This window comes from Neopelma chrysocephalum, unplaced genomic scaffold (genome assembly GCF_003984885.1).
Source record: "Neopelma chrysocephalum unplaced genomic scaffold, ASM398488v2 Primary Assembly neopelma1_365, whole genome shotgun sequence".
NCBI classification, from domain to species: Eukaryota; Metazoa; Chordata; class Aves; order Passeriformes; family Pipridae; genus Neopelma; species Neopelma chrysocephalum.
The window spans coordinates 393,776-413,979 of NW_020898029.1; the positions used below are offsets into that span (position 1 = coordinate 393,776).

General features: G+C 53.1%; 1 protein-coding gene across 16 annotated transcripts in view; it reads right to left on the reverse strand.

Annotated features, from left to right (window-relative positions):
• The window catches only part of PTPRS (protein tyrosine phosphatase, receptor type S), a 158,552-nt gene extending 151,837 nt beyond the window's left edge, over positions 1 to 6,715 (reverse strand). For 15 of the 16 annotated variants that reach the window (XM_027706167.1, XM_027706160.1, XM_027706159.1 and 12 more), the window contains exons 1-2: positions 6,625 to 6,715; positions 3,232 to 3,312 (exon numbers count right to left, since the gene is read on the reverse strand). The gene's annotated coding sequence lies outside the window, so the exon portion shown is untranslated. The remainder of the gene's footprint in view (positions 1 to 3,231; positions 3,313 to 6,624) is intronic. The other variant, XM_027706149.1, reaches the window with a different exon arrangement.
• Positions 6,716 to 20,204: the final 13,489 nt, after the last annotated feature.

The window sequence follows — 20,204 nt, forward strand, 5'->3', positions numbered from 1 at the left end:
AGCGAAAGCACCTCGGGAAACAAAGGAGAGACACAGCAGGAGGGAAACCTTGATCAGTGCAAGCCCGGAGCAGCACCCATCCATGATTCCCAGGAGCCAGAGCGAACACTTGATGATGTCAGAGCTGATGATTAGCTTAAAAAAAATATATAAATCCCGAATTCCTGCAGATTTTGCTGCACACACACACGCGGCTCGGAAGGGAAGCAGGCAGCGTGTCCATCACTGCTGTCCTCACAACAGCAAAATGGAGGGGAGCACGGTCAAGACTTTAAAGGAAAGAACCTTTCAGATTTAAATCAGCTGTGGAATTACTCACAACACTGATTTGGATACAGGGACACCACAAAGAAAACAACTAAGCAACAGCTCAGAGGGGAAGATAGTGGGATTCAACTCCAGCACCACAAAGTGACAATGGCCCTGAATTCCAGACGAGGCAGCTATTTTCCCCGACATGGGATTACTGCAGTTTGAGAAGCCACACACACACACACACACACACCCCATGTCCTCCCTCTCCTGCCTCCTGTGTGCCATCCCAGCTGGGTGTTTCCATGCAAGGAAGATGGAGAGCGCTTTGCCTCCAGCCTTGTGCCTTCTGCACCCAGAGCAAGCAGTTACCCCGTGTAACTCCACATCCTGTCATGTCACTGCCCACAAACAGCAGTGAAAGCGGGGGAAATCCCTGAAAACAGCATTAGGTAAAGCCAGGGCATTTCTGGAGCAAGGATTTGATGTATCTCCACTCACCCCTCCATGGGGTTTGTAAACCCCCCCCTCCCAGGAGCACAGCAGGGACAGAGAGCAAATCATTCCAGAGGTCTGAGCAGACCTTACCTGTTGTGCTCATAAACAGGCTGACTAGAGGAAGCTCAACACTCAGAAGCAGGACACCAAATACATTCCCACCATCACATCCCTGCAGACCATGTCCAAGATGCTCCAGGACAAATGCAGAGAGACAGCAGCAGGAGAGGCAGGATCCCCAGGCATTGTGCCCCCCAGGTACAGATTCACACGCAAACGCTTCACTACCCAAACCCCAACAGGCTTAAACCCCACCCCAAAGACAGACACCCTTCTTGCAAACCCCACCACGTGTTGCAAACTGTGGCTGCAGCCGAATCAGCCCTGATCTGAACGCCCAACCTGCAGCCAAGTGCTGCCACCCACCCTCCCACCTTCCAAATCACACCCTTAGAAGCCACTCGACCCTCAGGTTTCCTCCTCCCTTAGGATGTCCCCGTGTAGGTGCTTGCAAAGCCACAGCCAAACTGCAGCCCCCTGGCCTGGTGTAAACCACAACTGACAAAGCACTCACCTACGAAACAGGGCTGAAAACACGGGATTCAGCTGCTGCTGTGCAAAACCAGCCCTGACACGGCAGCGGGAGCAGAGACCTCCAGGAGCTGGGCACAAACAGCCACAGGCTCCCTAACCTGAACCACCCCCCAGCCCCGATTTAATCTGATTTATGCAAATGTTAAACCAATTTAGGTGTGCGCGTTGTACGAGTTGCCTGGCCCAGTTTAATTTGATAGGTTTTTAAACCTGTTTAGGCAAACTAATATCTGCTCTCTAATCTAGAGCAGCTCTCTCAAATTGTGCAAATGTTGCCAGGGAACTGGAGCACGGTCGCTCTGACGGATCCTGGGTTGTATGACAACACTCCCGCTGCATCAGTGTTACTGACTGATAGTAACACATGGGAGAGAGGACGCTACAATCCCACCTCTCCCAGGGCTAGTCATGCCCATGACTCCCAAATTCCCACACTGCTACACCAGGAGCTGCACAAAGGCCGTCTCCAAAGCTTTCCACACTCACAGTGCACAAACCCAGGCGAGGCTCCAATAGCCCAGAGCCACAGCAGGATTAGGATATGGCAAAGCCTCACTTTTTTGTGGTGGGGGACACATGTCCCTGAGGGGCCAGCAAGCTCCAGGAGCAGGGAGAAATCCCAGCTTTGGGTATTGGTGTGTCCCCCTTCCCCATGAGCTGGGCTGTCTCACCCTCATTATCACTCCCTTGTCTCCACTGGCAGCGCAGAGCATCCCTGAACACCTCAGATCTGCTCCTCCTTCAGAGCTCGGGTGTGTTCCCTGCTCACACCTGGACATCCCAGGGGGAATCCGTATCCCTATCCCATTCCCCTGCCACAGCAGCACCTCCCTGGGCAGCTGCACCCGGCACCTGCCCTCGGGAGCTGGTGGGAGGACGGGAGTCAAGAGGTTCCACGGATTAAAAAAATAAATAAAGTTTAAAGAATCTCACACCTCCCAACCAGCTCCCCACGGAGTGATGTCAAGAAGGCAACACAGCTCTGGAAATTCCTTTTTCTGGAGGATGCTGGCACTGCAGTGGGACACGGCCATCTGTGTAGGACATGGGCTTGTCAGACAAGCAAATAATCCGACAGCACAGGCAGCTATTGCAAAGGGAACGCCAAGCTCGATAAATTACTAAGCCAAGACAGTGATGCCCAAGCTAGAAAAAAAAATAAAAAGTCCAAAAGAATTATGTTGGATCAGACCCAGAAGTCCAGAGGGTTTATGAGCTGAAGGATGGGGAAAATAAAAGACAATTTCCAGTTTGCCGGGCTGATGTCAAGGCAAAAAAAAATAATCGGTCAAGTTATAAAGCAAATAATCAGAAAGAGAGGACGAGAGCAAAAAAAATAAAAGGTCTAACAAACAGAGCCTCTAGATTGTTTCAGCTTATTGTGTAATAAACTTTGCAGAAGGGAAGCCGGCCTGAGCATTACTACTTCAGGGCTCATGGGTTTCAAATCGACCACAATTTTTAAAAACCAATACTGAGATAGCCAGAAGCTGCCCAGCCTGGCTGGCTTCTTCAGTTTGCAAATCTAAAAAAAAAAATAAAATATATGTTCTGGGGGTCCTGCCTGGAGTCACCAGCCCAGAGTGAAGCCCCAGCTCCCGACCCCACTCCCTCTGCAGGAAGCCAAGAGCTTCATGGATGGAGGGAGCTGGGCCAAGGGAAGGGATTATTTGAAGTACAAGTCAGGCACATTTTTCACGCTGTTGAAGCGCTGATATTTAACAGAAGTCATTTGCAGATTTTCCTTTTTTTGAGGAGAGAGTTATGAATAATATGCATGTTCTTATCAACTCACATAAGAAGAATTTAAAGCTCAAAGTTCAGCAACTGTGGATTAAACTACTTAGCAGCATCTTTTGAATGCAACTGAATAACCTCTCTCCTTACCATCCGCTCGCACTGCCCACACTGACTCGGGTTAGATCTGGCTTCACTTTATCTCGGATTCCTACACTCGCAATTTTATCTCTGCAATGCAAAAGAAAAACCGTTTCAGTCGGGAACGGAGCGAGTTCAAATCAAACCCACGTGCGGCGCGAGGCCACAGGCCAGAGCTCGCATCCCTCACGGCAGCTCCGCTCGCCTCCCACGCAACCTCTGCCACGTGGAGGGAGCATAAACAGTTCAACACATGCGTTTTACTACCTGGAGTTACTCTGCACCCAGGAGCAGCTGGATGGGCCCTTCACCCAGCGCAAGGCTGGTGAACCGCCCCGCCGGGCACCGCAGAGGGCATCCACCTCCCCACGGACCTCAGAGCAGCGTCGGGTGGGAGTCTCCCATCTCCAGTACAGCCCTGGGGTCTCTAAACACGGCCCGAGCCCCTGGGTAGCTCGGCAGCAGGAGCTGTTCCTGTGCTATGAGGAACCACAAAGACTTCCAGCCTCGGTTTCCCCAGCGTGTGGCCAAAAGGGGACTTCTGGTACCTCTTCACCCTCATTCCCACTTCTCCCCGCAAAGCAGCAGCAGAATTAAGGGTCTAACAGGAATCCACCCTCCTGGAGAAAGAGCAAAGGCACAGTTTTCCTCTTCTCCTTACGGAAAGTGTCACACCAGTGATTCCTTAGCACCCAGAAAAAGGCAGAGCAAACCCGCTCCCCTCGGGATGAGACAGAGGGGACGCCCCAGGAAGAGGTTTCATTTACCAAACCTACATTTTTCAACCCCACGAGCAGCAGGGAACAGGGCAACAGAGACCTGGGGGGCACAAAGGACCTGACCCCATCCTGGCAGTGAGGCCAATGCCAGAAGACAACTACAAAAGGACTCCAGGGCCTCCTGCCCCATCACCTCCATCACCCCATCCCCAAGTGTACGAACGGCTCTGCTGCAGGAGACCCCTCTCCCCCCGCATTCCCCGGTGGCACAGCTTCAGCTGGAAGCTCCTCTTGCATTACTCAAAGTATTTATGACTTTTTCCCATTTGAAATATGGGCCCTTACCACGCACAGGAAGGAGGAGGAGAGTGCCAGCAAACCCGTTAATTTATAAGTCAATCTGGCAGGGAACAATTAACAGCTTTCCCGCTGTCGGGTGTGCGGAGGGGGGGTACCTTCCCCCTGGCAAGAGCAGGAGGGTCCCTGTATTGGTACATGCCCTGCCCTGCTGAACCCAACAGCCTTTGTGCCCAGCACCCAGGTCCAACTTCATTTCCCCTCCCTGGGGGCTCTCACAGGGACAAGCAGCCCTGTCCCCCACAGCCCCTTCGGGTCACACAAGCAGCTCCCCCAGCCTGGTGCAGGTGCACAACCCCCAAAACACACTTCATAGGGAAAAATGATATAACTCCATAATATTTTGCCCTTCCTGAGTGGAGCTGAGATCAGTCCTGACAGCAGGAGCTGAGGGCAGGAGCAGAAGCACCAGCGCCCACGGGGAACATCCCCTGTGAATTCCAGAGGGGGTTTGCCTGGGGAGAGGACGGGGAACACTCCAGGTGCACAGCCCCTTGCTCTGCAGGGTGTTGCCACTCAGAGGAAGGGCTGGAACCCCTCGCCCAAAACTGCTTTTTCCTCCCAGCCGCAGCAAGTGTTTTCGCAGGAGCAAAGCCTCCCGGGACTCGGAGAGGGAGAACGCCCCAAGAACGGAGGTGTTCCCTGCCCCCAGGGGGTCCAGCGCCCGTCCCTGTCCCTGCAGATGCCGACAGCCCTCCCGCGGGTGTCACCTCTACAGCCGCACTGCTCCCCTTATCCCACACTTGCACCATTTGCTTCCCCAGGAGGGACTGGAATTGGATTCTCCTGGGGAAGCACAGACACCATTTACTCTTATTTGAATGGGGGGGGTGTTCACCCTCCCTGTGATAAATTTTGGCTCGGTGACACGGGGGCTCTGGGGCCACCTCTCGCTTGCCGCGGGATGATCCCAGGGCTCGCGATTTCAGCTGAAATCCCCGAGGGCGGATGGAAAACACCACCTGCTGTCACCCCAGGAGCGTCCCCCTGCGACTCTCCAAGGCTGTCCCCAGCCCCGGAGCCAGCTGCCTCTTGTAGAAGGGGAAGGTTTGGTGCAGCCCCCCCAGCGCGGGGGAGAGGACCCTCCCCAACATGGGCACTTGGGTGGTTTTGGGATAACCCGTGTCCCTTCCTCGCTACTGTAACTGGGCCACCCCACAGCTGGGGGCAGCGGGGCAAAACCCACTGGCCAACGGGCTCCGGAGATGGTGGGAGAATAAGGCACCCCCGCTGCCACCAGTGCCTGGGGTGGGCGCGGGCAACACCCCGGGGGGACACACCAGTGTCCCCAGGATGCGGCATCGCACTGGGGAACGCTCCGACGGCTCCTCCAGCACCCGCATCCCGGCGATGCTGCTCCGGGAGCGGCGCCGGCTCCGCCACCGGAACATCCCGGCGCGCCGGGAGCCGGAGAAGCCACCGAGAGGGGACCCGGGTCCGCGGCCACCCCTCGCCAGCACGGGCGGTCCCACGGTGCCGCTCCGCGGGAGCGCAGCCCCGAGCACGGGGGTGATGCCGGAGCCCCTCAAATCCCCCCGCGGGGCCGCGCCCCGCACCGGGCTCCCGGTGGGACCGCGGGTGGGAGGCGGCCGGAGGGACGCGGGGATGGGGCGGGGGACGCGGTGGCAGCGAGAGAAAGAGCACGGCGGGGAGCTGGGGGTCCTAAAGCGAGCGGGGGAGCGAATCGGTACCGGAGCGTGGGACGGAGCCGGGGCGCATCCCTGGAGCCGGGGCGCATCCCAGCGCGGCGGGGGAACGGAGCGGGGCGCACCCCGGGACCGGGGCTGTGCCCCACGACCCCCCGCCTGGGCTGCACCCCCCCCGGACCCCAGCGCACCCCGGTGCCCCCGCCCGATCCCGGGGCCGCCGCCCCGGCGCTCCCCCGCATCCCCCCACCGCACGTGCCGGGGGTCCGGCGCGCCCCCTCCCCGCACCCCCGGCTATAGCGCGGATCCTTCCCTCACCCCGCGGCACCCCTCCCATACGCCCCCTCCCCCCTTATAACACGCCCCCCATTCTCCGGTGCCACCCACCCACCCGCTACAACGCGACCCCCCCCTCCATCGCCACCGGCCGCACCCCCGGCCGCCAGACCCCCGGCCGCCTGCCCGCCAGCCTCACTATAACGCCATCCTTCCTACCCCCGTCCCCTCCATTCCCCGCGCCCCTCTCCCGCGCCCATCGCCGCCGCACCGCGACCCCCCGCCCCACCATCGCGCCCCGTTATAACGCGACCCCTCCCCGGCGCATCCCGCCCGCACAGAGCGAGCCCCGCTATACCGCGCACCCCCCTCACACCCCCCAAAATCCCGCTCCCCGCCGTTACCTGCCGGCGCGGCCGCCCGCTCCCATGCTGCCGGCGGAGGGGCTGCGAGGGGCCGCGGGGGCCGCCCTCACCGCCTTCCTCCCCCCTCCTCCTCCTCCTCCTCCTCCTCCTCCTCCGCCTCCTCCCCGCTGTCCCTCCGCCCTCGCCCGGCGGCTGCGCTGGGGCCGCGGCGCGGGGACACTGCGGCGAGAGCTCCCGCCCGCCGCCGGCCACTCGCACAGGTGATGTCATTCCCCGGGCCGCCGCCGCGTGACGTCACCGCGGGGCGGGACCCCCCCCCCCAAAAAAAAAATCCATCCCGGGGGGGGAGCGGGGGCGCTGACGTCACCGCGGAGCCGATGCCGGGGCGGGGCCGCGCCTTAAAGGGACCCCGCGCACGTGGGGGCGCGGAGGCGCGAGGGAGGGGTGCGGGGGTCGGGGGGGGGACCCCCGATGTAGTCAGGGTATTGAGGACCTCCCGATATATTTAATGTATTCTATATATTTATATATATGTATTCAATATATATATATGTATTCAATATATATATATTTATTCAATATATATATGATATATATAAATAATATACAAATATATAGTATATATAAATACGTAGTATGCAAATATATATAATATATACATGGGTAATATATAAGTATATATTTTATATTAAGGTATAAAATATATAAATATATAATATTAATATAAATATTATATAAATATAAAAATATATAACAGAAATTTATTCATATTATATATAAATATATAAAAATATACAAATATATGATATATACAAATATATGTTTAATACATGATATATATAATGCAGTAAAATATATAAAAATATACAGATATATATTATAAATATAAATATTATATAAATATGTATAAATATATAATAGACATATATTTATATTATATAAAATATATAAAATATACAAATATATGACATATCCAAATATGTGTGTAATACATAATATATATAATAATATACATACATATAATATAAATATAAATATTATATGAATATATAAAAATATATTATATAAACATATTTATGTTATATATAAATATATAAAATATACAGATATATAATATATACAACTGTATGTGTAATATCTAATATATATAATTCGGTAAGATATATTAATATATAATATATAAAAATATATATATATTTATATGATGGGATGATGGGAAAATGCTTGGAGATGGAAGCATCTTCCAACCGAAAAAAAAAAATAAAAAAGAAAGGGCCATTTCCAAGGATTGAAGCCCTAGGGATCCATAGAGGATCCATAGGGCCCCTAGGGATCCACAGGAGCCCCTAAAGATCTGTAGGAAGCCACAGAGATCTGTAGTAGCCCATAAAGGTCTATAGGAGCCCATAGAGACCTATAGGGGTCTTTAGGGGTCCAGACAGACCTGTATGGTTCATAAGGGTCCATAGAGACCTGTAGTGGTCCTCAGGAGCCCATACAGCTGAATAGGGTTCTAGAGCAACCCAGAAAGAACCCATAGGAGCTCATGGGGGACCCTCAGAGACCCACAGAGGTCCACAGGAGCCCATAAGGACCCATAGAACCCCACAGAGATCCGTAGAAGCCCAGAGTGACCCATAGGGGTCCACAGAAGCTCATAGGAACCCAAGGAGACACTTACAAGTCCACAGGAGTCCGTGGGAACCCATAGGACCCACAGGGATCTGTAGAACCCTGTAGAACCCATAGACCCCACAGGGATCCATAGGAGCCCATAGAAACCACGGGGTCCATAGAAGCTCATGAGGACCCCACAGAGATCCACAGGAGTCTATAGGGACCCACAGGACCCCACAGAGATCCACAGGAGTTCATAGGAGATCCATCACAGGGACCCACAGGACCAGCCACAGAGTGCCCACCGTGCTGCTGTGGGGTCCAGCCCCACCTTCTCATCTCCTGGGAGAGTCCCAGGCTCTGCCACAGACACCCATTCCCATCTATCATCTCCTACAAATCAGGGATCCATGGCTGATTTTCTTCCACATCCGGAAAATCTCCTCTTTCCCCACCAGCCCAGCTCCTTCCCGAGCAGCCTCGGGGCCTGGTGGCAACCAGCACATCACCAGGGCTCCCACGTCCTATCTGCTGCATCTCTGTCCTTAATGGATGTATAATATTTTACAGTAATTTCCTCATTTGTCATGCAATCAAATCCTTTGATCAGACACGGGAGAAATGTAAATATCAATTATTAACCAGCCCATTCTGGTCTTGCTTGACTGGATATTTATTTTTTTATTATTTTTCCTTTTATTTTTTTTTTTGGAGGAAGGGATTGATTCATTTGCAATTCAACTCTCCAACCTATTCTTAATTAGGACGCTGGTGTTTCTGGATGGGGCTGTATTTTTGAAGGGGGAGGTATTTGATCACTAGAGCAATCGATGCTTCCATGCATATTTTATAGCAGAGAGATAGTTGTGTGGAAAAGTATGAAATAAGTGGGGGGTTTTAAATCCTGTGCATAGAGAACTGCTGCACCACGGTTCAAAATCTCAGTGGCCAAATTTGCTGCTGTACAGTCATTTATAGCCCTTCAAAGCACTGGCATGAATTGAAGAGGTGGCCAGGAAATTTCTGACAGAATATTTTTCCATCTGCAAATAGTCCTTTATTATTATTTTCCTGTGAGGGTGAGGCATTTTGTATAAACACGCTGCCTCAGGCAAAAATGGCTTTAGAAATGAGGAAAACAATAAATAAATAAATAAATAAAATAAAATTAGAAGAAGGGTGAAATTCTGCTGCTTTCTTTCTGGTTTCCCATTTGGAAATGGTTTCCCACTCGAAGTTTTGGAAGTTTCTGGTGTCTATACAGCCTGGAAAGTCAGACTGGGGCTGTGACACGCATTTCTCCTGGCATTTCAGCATCCATGCTCTCCTGACATTTCACTGGTGCCAGTTTTGCAGGAAGCAATCCCCATTCTTCCTCCCCAAAAATCCCAGTTTTGGCTTAAAATTAAGGGAACTGGGAGCTCTCTCCTCTCAGCCAGGCTGTTTATTTGCTTTCTGGAGTTTTATTGAAGCTCTGAGAGTTGCATTTTGCAAGCTGTCTTCCTCCTGGAAGCGAGCAAGCTGCGCCTCTTCCTTAATCATCTGCTTTTGTTTGCTTGAAGGAAAATACCAAATATCTCATGACTTGCCATAAAGCCATGAATGACTGCAGGGATGTGCAATTCCTGCCCATCCTCATGACTAATGGGTGAGTTTTCAGGTGCACGTGGCGCCTGTGGAGATGTGGCCCCCAAATCCTGCCTGTTTGGGTTTTTTTTATCAGTCTGCCAAAGCGGATGACAACATCTTCTCACAAGTGGTTGGTGCAGAGAGGCTTCTGCAGTGCTTCTGCAGAGTGAAATAGTCATGGAATCATGGAATGGTTTGGGTTGGAAGGGACCTTCAAGCTCATCTAATTCCAAGCTCCTGCCATGGGCAGGGACACCTTCCACTATCCCAGGTTGCTCCAACCTGGCCTTGGACACTTCCAGGGATGGGGCAGCCACAGCTTCTCTGGGCAACCTGTGCCAGGGCCTCCCCACCCTCACAGGGAGGAATTTCTTCCAATCTCCCACCTAACCCTGCCCTCTGGCAGTGGGAAGCCATTCCCCCTTGTCATGTCACTCCAGGCCCTTGTCCAAAGTCCTCTCCAGTTCCCTTGGAGCCCCTTCAGGCCCTGGAAGGCTGATCACATCTTAACACCATCTTGTCACTGTCTTCATAGAATCAGGGAATCACAGAATGGTTTGGGGTGGAAGAGACCTTAAAGCTCATCCAGTTCCAACCCCCTGCCATGGGCAGGGACACCTCCCACTACCCCAGGTTGTTCAGAGCCCCATCCATGTAGTACCACGATGTGGTCCAGCCCATGCAGACACATATTTTGGGTCCTCCAAAGCGCAACAAGAATTTTCAGCATCCTTATCCTGGAAACCCCACACCCACCTCCCATCACTTAAGGCAATCAATGGTTTGGCCTCGACCTGAACGCTTGGGGTTTGTGCCGGAGCCAACTTTGCTCCCAACTTCTTTTCCGAGCTTTTTTTTTTTTATGTCTGCAGGGTTTCAATCCATCTAAAAGCTGCGTGAAGAGAGAGTCTGAGCTGCAGCCGCTGTGCCCAGGCACGGTCACTGGTGGGTTGTGAAAAAAGCTATTGATCTCCCCCTTGATGGCATTTGAATTCAGTTCTTAAATTAACGCTGGCAAAACAACACGTTGAAGAACAGGCGCGGCGCGCGATCGATGCCGGGTTGTTGCCGGTTGAACGGGCAGGTGCTGAACCACAAACCTGGAGCCTGTGCCGTGACCCCGGGACAAAGATGGTAATTGCTGCTTCTGCTTCTCCCAGACGCCAAATGGGGACGTACCTGTTTAATTCCCACTTCCTTCCAACTCACTGGAACGTTTTGGGGGGTCAGTTGTGGGGAGCGACCAACCCCCGACTTCCAGAGCCTGCCCTATCCAGAACCTCCTGGGGAAAGGTCTCAGCAGCTGCTGAGAAATCACTCAAAAGGCCTCATCCCGGGGTCTTTCTGAGACAGAAACTCATCTCCTAATGGAATTTAGAGAGAGCTTCTCTGTTGCTGTCATCCCACTGGATCCTGGCTCCCACACAGCAGCAGTGACAAGAGAAGGAGGCTGATGGAGCAGCAGGAAGGGGTAAAACTGAGCTCACCATCAGATTTCACTCCACCTTTGTGCTTTCTCTTTGCTTCCAAGCCCTTAACATGTTGTTTTCCATAGGAAAGCAGTGAGGAATTAATTCCCCCATTGATGGGGTGATGGAGGGAGCTCATGTGAGTCCGACAGGCTCAGGGCTGCCCACCAGCACAAGCCTTGGCCTCTGTGCCCAAATGCAACAGTTGCCAAGGTTGATACAGAAAATTAAACCCCCTCCCTGGTGCTAAGCAAACAGAGACAGGGGATGGGCCACAAAGCTCAGCACCCACCGAGGCTCAAAGAGTCATAGAACGGTTTGGGTTGGAAGGGACCTTAAAGCTCATCTTGTTCCAATCCCCTGCCATGGGTAGAGACACCTTGTTAGACCAAGTCGCTCCAAGCCCTGTCCAACCCAGTCTTTGCTTCAGCAAACCTGCCCTCCTCAGGTGCTCCCCAAAAATCACGTCATGAGAGACCAGGAGCACATTTGAGGCACCGTTTGCCATCGGGGGTAATTTGCAGAGGAGTCAAATGCCTCCCAGCGAGGGGTTTTTTGGGGGCTGATGTTGCCTGGAGTCTGAGGGGTGGAGCAGTGCAGGGATGCTCCCAGTGCCATCCCCAGACTGGTTTCCAGCAGCATTGCTGGTGCCAGGGGACCTCATTTGGGGTTAGAAGACGGGCACACGTCAAACACGTAAGACACGCTGTGGCACCGTCTGCTCCTGCAGAACAATAGTTACTCTTCATGTTAGTTCAGTTACAGATCAAATAATCTGAAAAATTCACAAGTGGCTGCGGATACAAATTAACTTAACAAAACATTTTGAAAACGGCGCAGTCCTGGGGAGAATACAAATGTGGCGGGAGAGAAATCCAAGTGTCTGCACCGGAGTCCTCCCATCAACATTTTCCCCGCGTCAGATAACACAGAAAGCAGCTAAAGCTGGATGAAATATAATAACAGCACGGTCCAAGATGGAGCGATGCCATATGGAAGCCCAGGGAAGTTTTCTCCGCTCTTTGCTCCGCTGATGTTTTTCAGCTGTGTCATCGGTACTTTGCTTTATCAAGAACATTACGGGCTGAATTCTGTCTTTGCAGTGAAAAATGACAGGCTGAGGTTTGCTCTCTATTGCACCAAAGTCATCGGTGTTGTGGGAAGGTAAAGGACAGAGGTATTTGGCTTGTGGTCACTGTTTCATAACTGCAGAGCAAAAGCTATAAAATCTTGATGAATTTTTTGAGCTTCCAAGCCTAAAAATGGCTCTTTGTGCTCCAGTCTGACTGGGTGCAGACGCGGGTGCTGTGGATCAAGGCAGCAGCATCCTCGTGCCCGGTGCTGGTACAGTTTGTTACACACAGAAATCTCTTCATGGGGAAACAACCCATGAGATGATTCCCCTCCAGCTCCGTTTCCAGGAGGGATGTTCCCAGCCCAGCTGCTCGGTGGGGCTGGAATTCACCCTGAGAGCCAGGATAGCTGGATTAAGACGGGTTTTGCTGTGGGGAGAGGAGCCTCTGGGATAAATATGGAATGGGCTAAATAAGGAAAAGCTGAGTGGGATGCTGCGAACAGCCTCGCCGCAGATGTAACCCACTCCGTATGGAAGGTCCAAACTCACACCCACACTGGGGTTTGGCTTTCCCCACCATGAGCCAAAGCTGATGAGAAGCCACACTATGGTGGGGGACCTCCCAGGGTGACTTCCCAAACACCAGCTGGACCCTGTGGGAGCAACGAGGGAGGTTTCATCCTCACCTTCTTGCTTCCCTTTGGCTTGCTCCTGTGCCTTGCTCAACACAGAAGGATCCCTGCAGGACTAAGCAAATCAGCCCTAAATCCCTTTCCCTGCTGCATCCCAAAGTCCCTTTTAGCTCCAGTGGCCCCATCCTACCTCCCCTGTACTCAGGGTTATAGAATCACAGAATGGTTTGGGTTGGAAGTGACCCTAAAGATCATCTCGTTCCAACCCCCTGCCATGGGCAGGGACACCATCCACTAGACCAGGATTCTTCAGGTCCCATCCAGCCTGGTCACCCCAAGGATCTGCCACCAAAATGCCACCCTTCTGGGCAGCTCAGCATGAGCAGGAACCACCCCCATTCCTGCCATTGCCATCACTATCCTTGCTCCTCCCCGGCCAGAGCAGGGAGCAGAGGCTTTTTGTCTGAAGGAAATGAGAACAAAACTGGCTGGAACAGCGTGGGGAGATTAGTCATTAGTCATTTCACCTCCTTTGGAGCTGTTGCTAATTGAGACACTCAGGTACTGCTGTCCCTGGGAAGCTGAGTCACTCCGGACCTGGCGTTCGGACCCCCGTGCTGTGTTTGTGGGTGTCACTCAGCCCGTCACCACTTTTGGTTTTGTCTTCATAGGCCCTGGAAGCTAAAAGAGAGGGAGGCAGAAGGGAAATGGGCTCATAAATTCCAATGGGCCAAGGTAGAACATCGTGGTGTGGCAAGACACAGCCCTGGGCTGCTGAGCTGGAGGAACCACAGGGAGGAGAGGGGATCCCTCTCCAGCTGAAGATGCAGCCCTGAGGGCTGTCATTAACCCACCCCCCTGCTTTCCTCAGCTGGGGGGTTATGGCCGATTGATGCCTGATATTTATCCAGCCCTCATTACCATGGCAGCCTGTATCCCAGGAGGAGGGAGCCCGCCTGCAGCTCTCCATCCTGGCTGCTCTTCTGGCTCTCCCATCGCCAGAGGAGCTCATGCACAAGGCCAGGATAAGGCACTGAGGCCAGAGTAGTGTCTCCTCCCAGGAGGTGGCGGCTGCCTGAGACTGTCTATGGGCATGAGCAAGTGATGCTTCACCAGCACCATCTCCAGGGCTTTTGGTCCAGCAAAACCCTCTGATGAAGCTGGTGTCTTGTTAGGGAAAAGTCCATCCAGAGGAAACGTGTGTGTGCACAAGTCCTGTAGGATCTAACAGGGGAATGACCCCCAACATGATCCCATGGGTTAAAAAACCCCAGATCTGTCCACCAGGGTGGCTCTTTGCAGGTCTGTGCCCCGTTGGAGTGTGAGTGTTGTGGGGAATTGCTGTGCTTGGGGCAGGGAGAGAAGCTTTTTTTTGAAGTGGGTTAAATTATCCAGACTATAAAATAGGAAACAGTCTACTAAGGCTGGATGAGATGTGCCATATGGGACTCGGTGATCCCTGTGCCAAGCAAATGAGGTCTTAATGCTCTGCTGGTCTCGAAGAGGAAGGGAGAAATTTATATTCCTTCCTTCCCTCCTTCCCTCCCTCCTTCCTTCCTTCCTTTCTTCCTTCCTTCCTTCCCTTTTCCTGTTGTCCTCTCCTAGATGAGAAGCTGAGAAGAAGCTGCAGCAGATTTGGCTCCGTGTCAGCCCAAGGACCCCCCAGAGCCCTGGCTGGTCCCAGTCGCTCCCAGCACAATCCTGGGAACCGGCTCCACACTCTCCCACCTCGCAGCAAAGTGAAGGTTTGTTTCCCCGTCCTGCAGGAAGCTCCCGTGTCCCAGGGACCCGCGGGAAGGGGGACGGGGCCAACCTCTTTGCAAACAGCTCTGTTTCTGATGGAATTTCTCCCCCGCGCGGGTCCCCGACGCTTCGCTCGTGCACGGGGGAAGCGGAGTTTGAAAGGGAATTTCTGGCTTTTATTTCCCTGCCGGCGCGGGCGGGTGGGCGGGCGAGGCGGCTGGAAGGATGTTTTCCTTTCGTTTCCCAGTCTCATTGGGCAGCTATATTTAGGCCGGTTTCTAATTTTCTGGGCTTAATTAATGAGCTGAAGTTTTCACTCACAGGCGCTCGAACAGCTTGGGAAGTTCAGCCTGGTCACCGGGCAGGAAAAAAATTGTCTTTCTTCTCTGCTAGCACTGGGAAGTGACCTGTGGATAACCTCGGAGGAAACATCTCTGTGGGATTGCTGGGACACGCCAGCCCTGACCCTCGGGCACTCTGTGCATGACATGGGCTTGTACAGGTGATGCCACGGCACAGCACCACCCACAGCACCTCAGTGCAGCCCTGACGTGGGGATGAGCTGTGTGTGCTCCCAGTATCCGTCTGGGAACGAGTCACACTGACACAGAGGGCACCCCCTGACACAGGGATGCACTCTCTGTGCTCCTGACATCCATCCAGGTACACACTGGCACACAGGTACACACTGGCACAGGATGCACTCCCTGTGCTTCTGGAATCCGTCTGGGTACCCATCACACCAATACACTGGGATGCCATCACAGGCACATAGGATGCTCTCACTGGCATCCAGACACTACAGGAGGCTTCAGTCTGTATAGAGAGGTTTCAGTCTGTTTTTCCCTTCCTCTGGAATGGCTCTCAGATGCACCGTGGCTGCACACTGGGTACAAACAGTCCCGTTCCACCCTGACACACGGCCCGTGGCCATCTCTCTAATCATGTAAATGGGTTTCAGAGCCCAGGACGGCTGTAAATCTTTGGAGTTTTAAGCCCCATTCCAGCTTCAGGTTGCCACCTGGCTGCTCCCCAAATGGCTTGGCTGATTTTCCTACAGACGTGCCAAACACTCCTGGAGCAGCTCCGAAGGCGCATTGGCCATTTGTCCATATTACCTGGATGGCTTTTCAGTGTTTACTGGGGGTGTGATCATAGCCCACTGCCAAAGGTGCAGGGTGCTCAGGCAGGTGGATGCACATCCCAGCTCCTCTCCGGGGTCACCCAGCCAGGTTGGGAACGGGAAGCTGGAGCAGAGCCCTCCCTGGGATTTGCTGACCTTTCTCCAGCTGAGCTTCTCCTGGCAGCACGTGTGGGGTTAATGCTGCAGAGCCCCTGCCTGTCCCTGCCTGTCCCTGCCTGTCCCTGCCTGTCCCTGCCCGGTGAGCTCTGGCAGGCAAAGCTCATCTGTCCAGATGTGTTAGGGCTGAGCAGACCCACATCTGCCAGAGGTGTCCCTGCACCCTTTACTCCTCTCTGTCTTACCAGGTGCACCCTGACAGAGGGGGCATGAAGGTGCTGTCCCTTGCACCCACCATCACCCCCTCACCCTGGGATAGTCAAATGTTCTGAAAAATTGGGTTAAGAAAGAAGGAAATTCGAATGGAAAGGGGTTTTGGTGTTTTTTTTTTATTTGGTTGGGGGGTTTTTTGCAGTTCTCTTCTTCCCTGGTGTTAACTAATAATAACCACAGTGTTTGATGCTCACCTCCCTCCCAGCCCTGCTCAGGATGTCACCCTTCCCTGGCACTGACGTGGTCACTGACAGCAGCATCACACAGGGAGAGCTGCAGCCCCCCCTCGCTCTGCACCCCCAGCCCAGCACAACTCTCACACTGGTCCCAGTTTGCCCGTGGGGAGGGAGCAGGGAGAGCTCTCAGCCCTGCTCCCCACACTGTTGTGGGGCATCAGGGATAAAAAAAATCCAGGAGAGAGAAGGGGCTGGAAACAAGGTGTTTGTGCCAGACAAGGCTCAATGGCACAGTTCCCCCCAGCTCCCTGTGTAAACACCCATAGTCTGCTTCACTTCTCCCAGCACCACCTTAAAATAGATCTGGCTTAAAATAACACCTTGCTAGCCCCAGACAGATGTGCAGGTTTTCTTTTCCAGCAATCAGGAGGTTGTTTTTTTTTTCCCAGTGAGAAACTATTTAGCTAGAAATAGGGACCAGGGAGAGGGGGTGATGGCACTAGAGCTACAAACTGCACCCCAAAGCCAGTGGCTCAGTGGACCCTGGCTGCCCTGACTGAGGGACAGGCAAAGCCTGCAGCCAGTCCCAGCCTCTTTTGGGTTGAAATCAGTCAGATTTGTGGGCAAGGAGGACATTTCTGGCAAAGGAGGTGCTATAGCAACCGGGTGAAGGTGTTTGGAAGCAGCTGAGATGGAAAATAAATAAAATAAAGGCATCGGTGGAAAACAGAGTGATGGTAAAAGGAGGTCAGGACCTGCAGATCCCCGGAGTGGAACCTGGTGTCAGAGGGATTTCTCTTGTGCAGCTTTTTCATCAAATTCCCAAAGAGGCTTTGGTGAAAGGGGAGAAGAAGTAAGACCAGGACCTCTGCGTGCTCCCAAATTCCCACCTAAATTCCCAGCTCCGTGTGTTCACAGGGTCTTTCCCACCCCACTTTCCCTCCCTGCAGTGGGTGCCAGGACTCTTCATCTCCCAGCACCATCCAGCCTTGCACAACACCCATATTTTGGGGGCTGTTCCTCTTCCCTACCCAACTTTTGGTTCTAAAAAGAAGCTGGAATTGGCTTCTTGCTGGTGAAAGCCTTGAATCTGCCTGTTCTGGTGGATCCCTCACCCATGGGTGCTGTGATGTGCCTGGCAGCACCCTGGCCTCATGCTCTGCACTCACCTCAGTAGGTGGGAGAAAATCCAAAATCCAGCACCCAGGGGGCTGTGTCAGAGGGCTGGAGCTGCCCTGGCCGTGGGAAAAAAACCCACCTTTTTATTAGAACTCCCTCTGTATTAAATTTAATTTTATATTTCCCTTCCCCTCCCAGCCTCTCCCTCGCTGCCACGTTTTGGCAGGATTAATTTGAGATAAAGTTACCCTGAGTGACGGCCTTTGCTTTTGTGTTCTCCTTGTCTATTTTCCGCCTCGCTAAACCTAGAAAAACTCCAGAGAAATTCTCCGGCTTCCAGCCTTGCCAGGGGGCCCCGGCTCAGCCGACACTCATCTGCCGTCTCCGCGTTCAACCGCGGAAAAAAACCCCCCAACACCTTCTGACAAGGGTTATTTTTATTTCTAATGAAAAGCGAAGCCTGCTGTGCACAGGTGGAGAGGGACGGATGACAGGAGCCGAGGTGCAGGCATCAAAATGATTGAGGGCTCGAATTTCCCAGGGGAGACTTTTTTGGGGGGGTGGGGGAGCCCCTCCCTGCCCCCCCAAGCCCTTGGGGTTCTGTGGCTTTGCATAGAAGGTGATGAAATGTCACCTTTGTGTCTGGGAGAGGTGAGGGGTGCAGGGGCTGTGGTGGTGTCACTCCAGTGGTGCCAGTCAAGCTTTTGGTTTGTGCTTTGCTGATCCCCCAAGTGTGGGGTCTGTTCATGACACGGGGGGTGAACAGGCAAAAATATGGGAATTGGGGTAAAAAAATGGGACAGATGCATAAGAATGACCCAAGAGCCAGGGCTTGGCGTGTCCTGAGGGGTGCAGGACCTGGCTGCCACCCCAGGGGGGTCCACAGTGGGCTTTCCTCCTTGATGCAAGGAGTGCTGTGTCCAGTTCTGGGATCCCCAACACAGGGAGAGCATGGAGCTGCTGGAACGAGTCCAGAGGAGGCCGTGGAGAGGCTCTGAGGGCTGGAGCCCCTCTGCTCTGGAGACAGACTGGGAGAACTGGGGGCGTTCACCTGGAGAGGAGAAGGACCAGGGAGACCTGAAAGCCCCTAAAAGGGCTCCAAGAGAGCTGGAGAGGGACTCTGGATAAGGGCCTGGAGTGATAGGGCAAGTGGGAATGGCTTTCCACTGCCAGAGGGAGGGTTAGATGGGATATTGGGAAGGGATTCTTCCCTGGGAGAGGCCCTGGCACAGGTTGCCCAGAGAAGCTGTGGCTGCCCCTTGGAAGTGTCCAAGGCCAGGTTGGAGCAACCAGTGGAAGGTGTCCCTGCCCATGGCAGGGAGTGGAACAAGATACAACCCAAACCAGTGATTCAATACATCAGAATGTCCAGCTTGTCCCTGGTGGGGTTTATGTGGGGGACACACAGAACTGAAGCTGCTGCTGACATATTCGCTGGGCTCCCATCCTGTGAGTTCAATCAGTTACTGAGCTCTGTTATTACTTTTTTAACATTTATTTCTGGACTTGCAGCAATTATTTCTCCAGCAGGGTGGAGGTTATTAGGATAACTGCTCCTGTGGCTAGTTTAGATTAGATTGGGATGAAGAAAGGCAGAGAGAAGCTGTTGCTTGGAAAACTACGTGGTTATGGGTTGGAAAGGGCAGCTCGAGGAGAAGGCAGGCAAAGTCCTGCCATACCCTGAGCCTCTGCAAGGCCTCTGGAGGGCACAGTCCCATTCCTTCCAGGAAGGTGGACAGGGAGGCAGCATCCTGAAACAGAGACCTGGAGAGCAAACCCCTGTTTGTGAGGCTGCGGTGCCGAGCCAACCCGTGAATTCCCACACACAACACTTCTCCCCGCCAGTTTCTCCCCACCAAGCCAAGCTCCATCTTTATTTTCACCCCAGGAAGGTTTCTCCAGCTCCCTTCCAGGTTTGCGGTGCCATGCACAGGGATCAGAGGGTGCTTGTTGACACCCTCCCACCTCCGAGCCGCGTTCTGCAGCTCCGGTAAATGCCCTTTTCCCTCTCGCTCTGATCATTAGCTGAGAGTATTCCGCTCCAGAGCTCTGCTATAATGAAAGGCACTGAACTTCAGGATCTCAATTAACTATAGCAAATGCTCTAGATCCTGGGAAAATACTTTGCTCAAATTATATTGCAATGATAATATGTACGTCCATTTACTCCCCGGGCATGCGCCATGTATCTCAATCCCGCTCCCTCTCATGTCCTTAGCTTGATCCCTACATCTCTTTCCTGCCCAATGCACAGAGTCATTCCTAATTCCTGGGCTCCTCTGCCATCTCCCCAAACAAAATCGAGCCCTAATGCTGCATGGCACTCCACCTCTCGCCTGACAAATACATTCCAGCTCCTAATGAACGCTACCAAGTTATTATAATTAATAAACAGATGCGGGCGCCCGGTCCTTTGGCTGCTGCCTCCCTTAATTGCAAGGCTGTCACTGCAGCAGTTGAGATCCTCCCAGCTGGAAGGTCACACTCCAGGTTTGGGGGGTAATTTGGGGCGAGTGGAGAGGAAGCAGGATCTGCAGCCTTTGAATAAGAAAATGGAATGAGGCAGCGGCAGGGAAGGATCTGGGCACCTGCCTGGTCACCACCACCACCCCATCAGCCCATGGCAAGGGCTGGGGGGGGGTTGTT